The 14,356-nt window shown below is 43.0% G+C and overlaps 1 protein-coding gene across 2 annotated transcripts in view; it reads right to left on the bottom strand.

Moving 5' to 3' along the window:
* The window catches only part of LOC115374279 (E3 ubiquitin-protein ligase Midline-1-like), a 66,313-nt gene that overhangs the window by 47,878 nt on the left and 4,079 nt on the right, over positions 1-14,356 (bottom strand). The window contains exon 1 of one of the 2 annotated variants that reach the window (XM_030073137.1): positions 350-636. The exons of the other annotated variant lie outside the window; for it this stretch is intronic. The gene's annotated coding sequence lies outside the window, so the exon portion shown is untranslated. Of the gene's footprint in view, positions 1-349; positions 637-14,356 lie in introns of those variants that run through there. 2 annotated transcript variants of the gene reach the window in all.

Genomic DNA, 14,356 nt, shown 5'->3' with positions numbered 1-14,356 from the left:
CTCCATTGTACTTTAAACTGCTGGTGCAGAAGTTGAGCTTTCTTTCAGTGGCTCCTCTAGACCTTGATACAGATGGCTCCGCAAGAGTCACTGGCTCGGTCCCTAAGCCACTGCTCTATCATTATCATTCCAGTAATGCTGGCACTCAGCGCTTCCACTCTTCATTCCCACTGAGAATAATGTCTGAGTGAAGAGGCAGGGTGAAAGCATGTGAGACTTCCCCCCCGGTGACTTCCAGACTAAGTAAACTAAGAGAAAACACAAGCTCCAGCTGAGACAGAGCCTAATACAGTATGCATAAGACTGCTGAGAAAACAAAACTGCTGCCCCTCGCCTCCTTTAATCTTACCTTCCACATGATTAAAATCCCATCATCCACAAACAGAGTGAAAAAAGAGAGAGGGAGAGAGAGAGGTGGGGAGAGAGAGGGAATGAAAGCCTGAGCTATCTTTGGCTCTCTCTCCTCTGTGGGACGGTGCGGCAGCGGCAGCGGCAGCAGCGGCGGCACAAGAAGAAGAAGAAGAAGAAGAAGAAGAGGGAGCAGTGGTGAGCGGCGAACTTGGGAGTCAGCGTCAGTGTGAATAGGTCTCTCCGGCTGTGTCATCACCTCTCATGACATGTTTCCTCCCCTGCCTGTAAGCCTTTCCCATCCTGACCCGGCAAGAGAGAGAGAGAGGGAGAGAGAGAGAGAGAAAGAGAGAGAGAGAGAGAAACTAGTGCACCGCCCCCCTCGCTGGTCTCTCCTCCCCTCCTCTTTTTCGGTCCATCCCTCCCTCTTTGCCTGTATTCAAATCTGCCAGTGGGCTGCTCTGCCTGTAAGTAGGCCAATCACAGAGCGACTGTGGGTGGAGACTGTCAGGCTGTGTTTATGTGTGTGTGTGTGTGTGTGTGTGTGTGCACTCAGATGTGTCAGCATCCATACATGGATTCTGTTTGTGTGCTTGTCCTTGCTTATGCATGTGCATACAGGCACGCCAGGGTACATTTTGGTCTTTGATGGCACACATGCCACCTTGTTTTTGTGTGTGTGTGTGTCTGTGTGTGTGTGTGCATGTGCATGAAATGAGGCAGGCTAACAGTAGCAGGTATTTACCGTGATCTTCATCCATGCTGTTCACCTTCATCTGGCTCAACCCTGCCCCGTGTGACACTCCCTCGCTCCTCTCTTTGCTTTTAAATGAGCTTCTATAGTCTCTCTCTCTCTCCCTCTCTCTCTTTTCTCTCTCCATTCCCTTTAAAATTTTAACTGTTTTGGCCGCTATTCATAATAACAACCTCTTTTTTTTTGCTGTCCAGAAGGAAAGCAGCTTAAGCTAATCTCCAAGATGCAGTCAGTCATTTTCTCTCCCGCACAAGACAGCCTGCTCTGCCCCAGCTATAATCTTTGATCAAAAATCTTCAACATTCATCAAATGTCTCGTTTGAAAATTATACCTCTGTCATGTTCGATTGAGGCCATCTTAGGCCTGGCAATTACGCGTAACGGACAGCAGCATCACCCACCCAAAAAAAAGGGAACATCACCAAGCCAAAATTATTATTCAAACGACTCCAGTCCTTGTGATCTGAGAGCTTTTGGAAGCGGGCTGCTCATTGCTTTGCTAGATCCCGAATAATCCCTAACATTTTGCCCTGGGGGGGAATTAGTCCTGTGTAGTTGGAAGGAGAGGAACATACTGTTAACATTGCAAGGGTTAGTGGTTCAGTTCCACCACATATCCACTATAAGATCTGAGAGCCACAAGAGAGATTTTGGCTGCAAATTACGATCTACGCATCAGATGAAACTTCTTGTTTGGATTTGGTGCCTTTCAAGATATCCAATTAACATCCGCTACCCAAGCGCTGTAGGATTTCTGTGAGATCAATTAAAACCAGACGATTTCAAAGTGCGGTCCGGTGAACCCCCCGGGGTCTCTTGAGGGTCTTCCACAGGGCCCTCAGCAAAATGAGAAATAGTTTAATTTCGCTGTAATTCACTGCAAAATGTTTTAATCTTAACACTTTGCATCTGTTTGTCTGTGTTCAAGTATGACAACTCAATAGTTTTCATGTAAAATATGTAAATATGTAAACTTAAGCTTAAAATTTTGTGACTATTACACAATTTTTTGGCTGTTGAGTCTACAGCATCACTTCATTTTACTTAAATACAATTTAAAATCAGTCTATTTCCATGTTTCTGAAGCAAAATCACCTCAAATGGGGGTCTGCATCCTCATGAGGGCCAATTTCGGGGACTGGAACAAATAAAAAATTTGACAGCTCCTGAATTAAAACGTACTTTTAGCGTTTTGTGAGCTCAACAGGGTTTGTTTACCTCGGTTTCAACTGTGGTGAAGACTGAAGCCTTCCCTGGAGTTTAACAAGCGAATCAATCCCTTTGAGACAGTCATTATCGGATTAATTTATATTATCAATATCATTTAACTATATCACATAAAGCACGATAAACAAATCCATTAGTGAAGGTGTCATGTTGCGAGGCCTGACAGTTCCATTAATATTTTTTTTTTCATTAGATTTCTCTGGGTACGCGACTGCTGTTATCTAACATTCACATTGATTTTGGCTCAGCTGTCAGCTCGCATCCCTATCGACTCAAGTATCTCCTCTCTCTACAAACGTCTATTAATTGCAGTGTCACCTTAAAAGCCAACTAATGTTTCTGCCTTTATGATCAAAGAAGAAAAAAATATCTCTGTGGCAATCACACAGTCTGCATTTATCAGGCCCCAAAGAGGTCACGACAAATCCTTGACTGAATCTGAGTGCTTGGATGGTTAGGCTAAGTGCCCTGTGTTTGTGTGTGTGTGTGTGTGTGCAAATCTGTGATGGCTGTCTATGTGTGCGTGTGCTTGCATGTCAGTGCTGAAGTGTCTATGCCTGTACATCTTTGTATTTGAGCGCGTGCATGCCCCTGTGGATGTGTGTACGTGTGCACGTCTGCATGAGTGTGTGTGTGTGTGTGCATGTGCATGTGTGTGTGTGTGTGTGTGTGTGTGCCCTTTTCTGTGGTGGGGATTCTGGCTCTGTGTTGCCGGCGGTTGGAGCAGGATCAGTCAGGGTGAGGCTGCTGCTGAAGAATGTTCTTTTGGAAAGGGACAAGGAAAGACTTTCCATCTCGGGTCAGCTCTCCGCAAGAGCAGCACCGCTAACTTTCCACACACTCTTTACCACTCCACCAGGACAAAAAAAGGCATGTTCCCTCATCTCTGGAATTACGAGAGGAGAGAGAAAAATCTTGGCAGCACAATTAGTAGTATGAATTAAAAAAAAAAAAAAAAAAACGTACTTTCACTGCCAGACATAGATATATGAGCACTAAATATGAATGGATTAATGTAAAATCTGAAACTGTGTAACTCAGCGGTGGGTATGATCTCAAGAAATCCAAACTCTGTCATTTTTAAGACTCACATATTAACAAAACTACGTGGAGAGAAAGATTAAGAATATCTAATGGCAAGGCAGACTCAGAATCCCATTTTAAACAAGTGGAGTGATGTCCCACAGGACCGGGTTGGTACTTGTGTGTTACACAGCGGTGAATACCTGATAAAACAAACTAAACTGCGTTTGTATGCAGACGTCCAGCCGACTTACTCTTGAATCGAAGCTTTGTCTGAGAAAAAGGCGGTCGAGGAGCGGTCCGTTTCACGAACACAGACTCAAACTCTGTTCGGTAATTGCTTCGCTCTTTACCGGGCACAGTCAAAAAGTAAAGTCAGCGGTGACTGCATTAGCACCTCGTTGCTCCCCTCTTCACAATGATTTCAAACAAGCATTTTTTTTTTTAATCAAATTAAAATACATAGCCACAGCGGCGCGTCATTCATCAGTCTAAGTGTTTTCAGCGGAAAGCTCAGCCATTGTCAAGTGTCCTCTACCTCAATACCGCAAAGTCAAGTGGCTGCTTTTCTCCTTGAACTTCAGGGAACCATTATGTTCCCGTCTTGCCCCCGGTGATATTTTGATTGTGCTTCAAAATGACATTGTGCAAATACATGAGGGTATTATGGTTTCCGAATTACATTATGCGCCAGGCACAGTGAATATGCAGAAATGTGTCTTGGTGACATTGGCGCGCAGATATTTTGACAACAGTGAAGTAACAGACTGTGGGGAACTATGATGCAGAATGACACGCAAAGCGCAAGGGGGACAAATCTGTCCTCATGCAACCAGAATAAACAGCTTACAACATACATTTAATCCAAAATAGTAGAGACACTGATGGGGTGAATCCAGGTAAAACCCATTACCCCTTATTGATTTTTTCTTATTAAATCCATACCAACCACAAAGGAGGAGAGGCAGATAAAGAGAAGCAGATGAATTAGAGAGTAATTTTGGCTGAGATAACGGCGATGCGTGCCGTGCAAAAGGGGCAACAATTCAATATCAGGAAGCTTTCCCTGCTGAATTTTGTGCTTTCAGTGTTTGAATATCAAGCAGGTAACAACGAGCAGGCCCACCTTTTGCTCTCAGTGCTCCTTGGATGGCTTCCGTCTTGCACTGTGTGATTTTTGTTTCAGACTGTCTCACAGAGGGTCAATTCGACGGCAACTTTTTGAGGCGCTGGCTTTGTCCCGATCAATGTTTGCCTCTGCATGTGGGCTAGCTTTGACTTCTGACCATTGTTCCGCTTTACCAGTGGAGTTTGTCCGTGTTTGGCACGCATTGTTAGGGGTTTCTGGACTCCCCCTCACCACATTAAATACTTTGTGCAGTTCAGGCACCAACTCTTCGGTCTCTTTGGACTCTGTTGGTTGCCTCACGCTGCTTTGAAAACACTTCAAAGCTGACACATGCTGCTAACTGGCATTCAACTTAATGCAACTCGCCTCTTTAGCTGTCATTGTAACTGTGATTTAGATACTTCAGGGTTGAAGTGCTCACTGTGACTCTGTGGTTGTCATAATTTCAACTTGTGACCATTGTTTTTATCCATGGTCCACGTTTGGTATTTCCAAGATTGCTCTCCAAGCCACATTAAATACTTTTCCAGTTTTGTGCAACTGGAGCATCAAATGTTTGCTCTCTTTGGAGCTGTGTTGGTTGCTTCACGCTGCTTTGAAAACACCTCGAAGCTCAAACAGACTGCAAACTGGCATTCAGTCTAACACGACTCGCCTGTTTAGCTGTCTTTGTACTTGTGATTTAGGTACTTCAAGCGCTCACAACTCACCTTGCAGTGGCCGTGCCAAAAATTAAGCAAAGGAAAGAGGATCTGACAGTACAAAAAATATGTATTCTTTTATGGGAAGCAAAAACTATGGCTTCTCACTTTTCCTGGGCTTTTGGCTCTACCTTAGTTGCAACGTTTTAGAAAATTTAGCAAAATCTGGGGGAAAGTGCCAGTCTTTTAAGTCTGTGCTTTTAACTTTCCCGTGGCAAACTTCTTTGATGAATTCAGGAAAAGCTGGTCTGCATTGCCACAGCGAATTTAGAGGAGCTTTATTTTTAACTACCTGGAATGAGTGGAATGTGGAAGAGATGTGTCTCCTCTCTCTAGGCCAGACCATTAAGGGGATAAACATGACAGGGTTATGACCAAGGCCCTTCACAGGGCACCGACACAGTGTGTATGCTGGGATTTGCAGGGTTTATGCCACACACATGTGCAGATGGGCACACATGGCCACAGCAGATCACCGCCTTGTTCTTAGTGAACTTCTGGCCCAGATATATAAATAAACAAGGCACAAATATGCACATATGTACACACGCAGTTCAGCATCTGTGTACATGAGCATTAACATTTGCATTTTTAAACATATAACACAAGCTCATGCACACACATATGCAAGAATGCATCCATACAAAAAAGCACAAAGACACACAGGAGAGCAGTCAGCATATTATTTTTCCATCGGCATCTTTATGACTCAGATATACAGCGTCTTAAAAGCTCCACCAGTCACTGATCACTATCTGAGGCAGAAAACTGGATATGCATACATTTTTCACGACTCATGGGACGCTGAAAGATATTAAGATGCGCTGTATAGCTCAGGGTGTGTGCTCTTTCTCTCTCTCTCTCGTATGAGTGCGCACAAAAATGTGTTTGTGACCTTTTAACACGTCTTAGTAGCAGCTAAGGTCCGCTCGGAAAATGCCAAACACATTTCCCCTCACGCTGACCTTTGGCCTTCTAACAGAGTTCACATGTGGGCAGTAAAGTACCGGTTTTAATCACCAAGGCAAGATATACAACTGGTACCAGCTGAGCAGAGACACAAGGCACTGAGCCAGCGGCTTTAGAGCACATTTTTGGGATTAGGTTTATAGGAAGGAAGAAAGGGAGGAAGGAAGGAAGGAAGGCAAACACTTCAGTTTAACTTGCACTTTCAGAATCTTGTTTCTTTTGTTGAGGAAAGTCAGGTATTGTTGTAGAGTATGTTTGCCGACTGGTGAACTTTGCCGCAGCCGTTTCTGCAATTTGACCTCACTGAAAATGACTACGCACCGTATTTGATCTGATCAGAGAGACACAAATACAAAGAAAAGCCCTGGAAACAGGGATTTGCACACAGAGAGAGAGACAGAGAGAGAATCAGAGAGAGCAAAACACACAGATCAAGCAAGAGAGAGTTAGGGAGGGAGAGGGATGGAGAGACTGGGAGAGATGTCTTGGTGATAAACATTATATATAGCTGTAGTGATTAATCTGAAATGAGCATTTCTTGCATGCCCTGCTGTCCAGTAAAGCGTTAAACTGAGAAAGAGAAAGGGGAGGAGACAGATGAAATGACATGATGGCCACATTTTCACTGCCAGTTAAAACAATAATCTTTTTTTTTTCCCCTATCGCCAACTGATACCTAAGCAATAATGCACTACAAGGCGTCCCGGTGAAGGGAATTAATGAACGGGGGGAGAGACGGAGAACACACCGCAAAGTGGAATGGGGTTCGCCTCTGCCAAGTGCACCTCAGAGTAAGTTATAGCACTCATACCACGGCCACTTGCCAGCAGTTAAAAAATAGGAACTTAATTAAGTTAGAGGGTTATATGCTCGAGAAAACGAGGAAGAAAAAAACTATATTTATTTATATATATATTTCGGCCATAATAAACCCTGAGGTCCACTTGGCAGAGGCGAACACCATTCCACTTTGCGCTGTGTTATTCATCTATATAAATATATGTGTGTATACAAATGGACAAAGTGACAAGTGTTGGTGTTAATGTTAATTGCTAGGGGGACTAAAAATATATATATATATACATATATATATATATATATATATATATATATATATATATATATATTACATGATGCCAGATGTAACTGTGTTGGTGCTTCACCCAAGTGGACACATGTTCAATACTGTGAAACTGTTGAATATAATTCTAGTGCATGAGTCTAACCCTGAAATCACTTTGCATTGCAGTGACACTGTTAAGGTCAAGGGTTTGATTCCCTCTGGGGCCGCCCCGTATGTTATGTTAAGAATAGTTGCAAACACCAAAGTGAATACATACTGTCACTGTGACAATCGGGCTGTCTCAGTGGATGAATCGGCAGAGTTGAATGGTCAGTCAATTTCAACTTGTGTGCATGCATGCATGAACATGTGCATCTGTCCTTGTGCATGTGTGTGTGTGTGTGTGTGTTCCACTAACACTTACTAAAACCTGACAGACAAAAACAGAAAACGTTCCCTCGGGCGCTTTGTCAGAGTTACCGTACACATCATTAGGTTCTCTAAATAAAGAAACGTCCCGCGCCATACTGCAGACATCGCTGTACGTCAAACAAACAAAAAGAGGTCACTAGCACAACTGAAATATTTTGATTCGTCGCTGTTTGTGAGGATCTAATGGGGCAAGTGAGGCGACTGGGGCCACGGCGACAGAAACAACGAGCGATGATAAAATCCTCTGAATCAACAGAACAACAACAGTAGTCTGGATCGTTTTAACCCAAACGATTCAAGCAGAAGATCAAAAAAGATACGGCATACACAACATCATCTGGCCTCATTGCCTCAGCTTTGCATTGATTTTCATGCGCAGGGTTCAAATGAAGTTGAGAGCAACGAGAAGCGGTTTGAGAAGGCATGATGAAACCAAATAGTGCTCATGCTGGGAGTGTTTGCACATATATATACACATGTTTGCACACACAAACACACACACACAAATCTACATCCATTCCTTGCATGTGACGTATTTACCAGCAGTAACAGCTCACGGTCATTCTTTGTCGCATCAGAGAAATTCACCACAACATCATCCAGGCTAATGCAAACATGACCACACACACAAACACACACCCATGCACTAATATTATATGTGGCCAAAGGCACATGCATATTCGCCCAGTGGTGCACAGAAGCATGCACAAAGATGCAGATAATCTTACACACACAAACGCAGCGATACAGTCACACACGCATAAGCACACACATATATATACGGGTGTCAGGTAGCATCATCATTAGCTGTCAGCGGGCCGCATGTGTCCTCAAACTGTCACAAAAGGAGTCACGTCCTCGCTGCTCGCCCTCAACCCAGCGCAACACCAGCTGGCACGCCACGGCAACCCCTCATAATCACAAACAAATAGAGAGCCGGGGCTCTTACTGTCATAAAATAAACATCTGCATTAGCATAAATGTCATATAGGCAAAGTGCACCGCAAAGACCGCCAACCTCATTAAGTCATTTAGTCCAGTTTGGACTCTTAAAAGCAGATTCTTCGTTTAAAAAAAAAGTGAGGAGAAAACTCTAATTCCATGTGTTGCCAATGTAAATACACTTGTTTTAAGAGATTCGTTCAAAAAAGCGACATCTTCTTGATCCTAGAGGGGCAATCAGCCATATTTTGCATTGTTTCAAGACACTTATTTCTGTGGGGTTGAAATGGAAAGTCTCTAAACAGGCTTGTGTACGTCCCTGATCAGTCATCAGGTCATAAAGGGGACAAACACGATCAAGAGGTCCACAAATATGTCACTAGACTGCGATATGTATTGCAGCGTTGCACATAGCACTGTACCACAGTAACTGCATATATGATGGCACTGGATATCATGCAATGCTTGGTGAGCATCACCAGGCTCCGAGGCTGCAAATGTCACATGTAATTTGTCTGTAGGCAAATCTGCTATTTCCTGCAACACTGCATTAGCTATGAGGCATACACAGAGCGAACCATGGTGCATTTGACAGATAGTGAGGATGATGGTGTGACAGAGCAAAATAAGGAGGATGTAATCTTTTTGGAGCCCAAAGAAAACACAGATTCGTGTCGGAATCCACGTTGCCCTGCACTGATGGTGTGTGTTTTATTCACTTTCACTCCACTCTGATGTGAATATGCTGAATCTGAACCAAGCGAGAAGCCATTTGCCTGACGCAATGGGTGCCTTGACCTCAACAAGCATGAGATTTAACTCAGGCAGCATTATTGCCATTATCTGCCCATTGAACCACAAGATGCAGGGCCATGAAATAATGCATGATGGGCTTGCTGAGGGGACACGCTGAGAGCTATACGCCACATGCCGCGCCACTGTGACACCGGAGGTTTGACTCTGCCTCTCTCATTTGGCTCAGCTCAATTAGTAGACCCCGAATTGGGCTATATTGATTCCCACTGGGGCCACAAACGTGTTTATGATACAGGGCCACGTTTTTGGAAAATGATACAAAATACGGTGCACTCACATGTCATTTGAAGCCTAAGAGGAGGTAATAGGAGATTCTGTGTGTTGAGGGACCAGCTGTTATTTTAAAGCCTTGCAGCGCTGCTTTAGTTGAGCCCTCCCAGTGTGAAAAAAATGACTTTTCCCCAGGTGTGCTGACTGACTGTGTGAAGCATGAATAAGTCATAAGCAAAAGTCAAGCTCTCAAACCTCCCCGGTGCCCGTCCCTATGTCAGCACTTGCGTGTGTGTGTGTATGTGTGTTAATGCAATGGTTAATGTACTACACTTCACCTGGCAGCGAAAGAAAAAAAAGAATATTCTGATTTATGGGCTTGCCATCACCAGCGACAGAGAGAGTGCGGCAGCGGCTACACACACACACACATAAAATCACCTCCGAGAGAGGGAACATCTCGCTGTGCTCATAGTGAATATAAAAGCTATGTATCTTCTATGGCCATAAAAAGAGTCAGAGATGCTAGATGGGGATGCAGACGACTATGAAATGGAGTACAAAGACACTGAAAGGAATTGAAAGATGGATGTGCCGGGACATTAATCAGAAAACATGCATTTTACATGAGGCTGGGTGCAGAGTTTCATATGAGGGGGGAATAACTACAGCCATAAGAGACCAATGAATTATGAATTGAATAAATGATGATCTCCATTGGATCATTTATAGATTAAATTATTGATAAGGCCTATTGGGCTCAGGTTTGGTTGTAATAATCGTCTTATCACAATCCTAAATCATTTATTCCTTCATCCGGCTGGAGAGCTGACCCACCAATCAGTCGGTTTACGCCTTCTTAAATTACAGAGTCAAAAGTTCTTTCAAAGAGAAGTGGTTTTAATGAACTAAGTTATTGCCCATTTTGCCCCCATCCATTCATCACAGAGTATTAGCATGGCAGGGACAGGGCATAAAGCAGTCACTGTGTCTCTGATGAAGGAGGATGATGGAGTGAATAGCAATTCGACACAAATCATACCGATTCTCTCTTCTCTTAGTCCTTACCATGGTACCATGCTGTCATTCACGAATTGCATTAGCGATACTACACAACGAGGTGTCCCAGTGCAGGTAATTAATGAACAAGGCAGAACAAACGAGGGTGAATTAATGAATTTAGGGAGTGATATGGGGTAGAAACAAACATTTCCTGCCTGAACTATTTTTGTAAAGGTCAAACTAATTCCTGCAACAAGCCAGCAACAGAGATGCCGACTGATTAACATATTCAGCCTGAGTCATAAACATTGTGAACTTGGTTAGTTAGTTAAATATAGCCTTTAGTTGTTGTTTCAGTTATTGCGATTCAAAATACAATACAAAAAGCTACAATCAATTTTATATGGAGCTGAATGCATTAGTGCACAATGATAAAGAATGAAGGATTAAATTGTTGACAAGAACTAGGCTTAGATTTGGTCAATCTTCCAGTATTCCAATGTTCTTGTTGTAATCAGTTTACCCTCTATTCTTTTTTATTTTTTATTTATTTTTAATCTCTTATTTTTGCAAAAACCCTTCTTAGGACGGGTGCTGCAAATGAGCATCCACTACAAACACTATGATGCTTGTATTGGACAGCTGTTTTCAGTTTGTCTATATACATTATATTGATCCCTAACAAGTAAACCATAAATAATGAACAAATAAATACAAAAATTACATCATCAGCTTCGTAACAATACTAATTATGTCTGGATATGACCAATAGGACAGTGTGTACCTGATCCTCACTTTAAGTGGTTAACTAATGGTCAAGTTTAGGCAATTAAAACAGCTTTGGTTGAGGTTTGGATGCAGTTTTGGCCATTGCAAAATGAGAAAAAAGTTCTTTTCTGGAAACAGAAACTTGACTCAGATAGAGAGATAGTGGTACATCCAAGGGACAAGTCATCGTACGGTGCATGCCATTGTTCCCTTGCCCTCAGTACGTGTCTTGTTTCTCGATCCAGAGCTCTACCCATGCCATCAGGCCAAGCCAATACCTCCTCTCTATTCCTCTAACATCAGCACTGACAACACACACACACACACACACACACACACACACACACTGACCCCGGTACCACAAGTTCAATCAATAAACCACCCAAAGCACTTTTCCAAATCTTCGAAAGAGACTTGGTGTGAATCTGTTTGCCTGTGTGTGCGCGCGCATATTGTGCTCCCTCTTTCCAAAACAAACAGAGAAATCCATAAGCCCATTAGTGATATTGCATTACTCTCTCTTGGAATACCCAGCTTTGTACATCTCAGCATGTGTTATCTGTTTGCACAAAGGAATCCATTCTGGCTGGGAAAAAAAAAAAAAAAAAAAAAAAAAAAAAAAAACCTCCAGTGTCTCGCTCCAGAGTTTGCCCCTCTCTTGGAAAGCATCTAGTCTCCCATTTAACTCATATCAAATTCTAGATGCAATAGATTGTGAAGAGAGCGTCGCTGAATGGCTTAATCGAGCTGAGAAATAATGGAGAGCGGGCCGGAGCCAATGGTGTGAAATACTCAGTGCTTGAACCGGCAGCTGACTGGCTCATTAGGCTATTTGCGATGTTGTGGAGAGGACTTTGATGTGCTCATGGTATTTTATGGCAGTAAAACACCACAGTGTCCCTCAAAAATGTAAATAACTTGTTCTGCAACCCGCGACCTGCTCTTGCATCACCTATTCTGCATAGAATTAGTGCATTTTCCAATGTAGCAGCTCTGGTTTTCGCTCAAATTTACCCTTAAGTAACTTCAGAGTTAGAAAATACATTTGTAATGATGCTGAGCCCACCAGTGGGACTGGCAGGAGTTGAAGAGTTTAATAAGAAAAACAAATGCCATTTTCCAAATTACAGAGACGGAAAATTTGCATTGATTCCTGCATATTCTGTTCTGATTTGGCAGGTGCAACTGCAGGTGTGCTCAAGGATTACTTTGCTTTTCTACCTTTTGTCTTACCCCACTTTGCAGTGAATTGGTTACAATACTCCATGACGGCTTGATTTCTTGGTAATTCTGATACTGTGAATTGGAGATTTTTCTGACTGCTAAGAGAGAGACGCTCCCTCTGTGATTTTTCAGACTAATGTGGCATTTGACAGGAAATCCAAGAAAGTAGCGAGTTATATTTTGTTTAGGCAGCATGCAAATCCAATTTGTTTCCCAAATCGGATCTTTAAGGCTGACTGTCCACACTGGAAGCAACAATTTCACCACATCGGATTTGTGTATTTAAGCTTTATTATTGTATCCTATCATTTTGACTTTGCTTGTCACAGAAGTGACATGCACGTGTGAAGTGACGTGCAAGTGTGAGCATGTTGGGTATAAGATCGTGTTTTCTGCAAGTGAAGCACCAACCTACTGATGTGGGGTTATCAGCGTTGCTTACTCCAGCTGTTATCATGATGGCGTTTCCTTGTCATGGTGCAGTGAAGAGGCACGAAACCTGTTCATTTGTCCAGGCGCTGCTCTTGCCATGTTTGTACTCTGCTGTTCGTGTCACGACATGTGATATTTTATACATTATTCTCCATGCTGCATGGGGAATGATGAAAGAGACTGTACACTTGAGTTTGAGTGGTCCGACTGGATTTTCAGAGTGATTTAAATCTGATCTGAAAAGATCTGTTGGCATGCTATTTTTGCTATTCAGACTGTTTGGATTTGAGGTGCCTGTCTGAAAATAGCTGAAGTTTGTGCTCTCACCAGTCCACATAGTATTGTTGCAATGAATGACAGCACATTAAAAGGCTTTTGAGGTTTTGTTTTTATATTGTAAGGCTGCACTGGGAAAACTTGCACCCCTATAATTAGACAGCATATTTTCCTGGCTCTACATGGAGGGGAATGATGTAACACTGTGATACTGTGATGAAACTGCTTGTGTGTAGGCACATTTGTAATGTGGAACCAGCCTCACACGGCTGCAGGCGATGCTCTCCCAATTTATGAATTCTCCTCGAGGACCCATCGAGCCACTTCTACTTGTGGGCCAGTTATTGATTATGAGTCGCAGCCAATCAAAGAGCCAATTAATGTGGACAGCGGTATGCGCGGTGCTCTGCAGCCATTATCAGCTGCATACTAAGCTGCACTTGCACAAAGACTTTGCAAACTCGGTAAGACAAACAGTGCCAGCAGTGTCAGGTTTAATGTCAGATCAATACTTTTATCTGCAGTGTTGCAAATAGGTGATCTCTTGTTTGTGTTGGTTTCTGTTGGCATTTAGAAGGTTTTTTGGCCATTTTTTTTCCATGATGGACGGTGTGAATCCTTGTATGAATTGTTTTCCTTCCACTTGTTTGTTCATCCATCCCAATCGCTATCTCAGACACCACTGATCATTGCCTTTACCAGATCCCTGCTCCTCACCATCACAAGGGCCTGAAAGCCTGTCCCAGCATCCATTGTGCAGAAAGCTGGCAGACACCCTGGGCAACTCACCAGAAAGGATTTTGACAAAACTGGGGAAATGTATGCATCTCACCACTCAGTCTTTTCAGAATTACACTAACTGACCTAAACGAGGGGCACTATAATTACAAGTCAGATCAAGGTGACATTCTTGTAACCGGGAGACTGCATCATGGTGGAAGACGGGCTTTGATAAAGCTAATGAGAAACTCAGTCATGTGTCATCCTGTGATAAGATTTGGTAAACAAGATGAAACAACTGTGTTTCCAAATGCTCCATA

The sequence above is a fragment of the Myripristis murdjan genome, chromosome 2, assembly GCF_902150065.1.
Source record: "Myripristis murdjan chromosome 2, fMyrMur1.1, whole genome shotgun sequence".
Classification (NCBI taxonomy): domain Eukaryota; kingdom Metazoa; phylum Chordata; class Actinopteri; order Holocentriformes; family Holocentridae; genus Myripristis; species Myripristis murdjan.
This window is presented reverse-complemented; position numbering and strand designations above follow the sequence as displayed.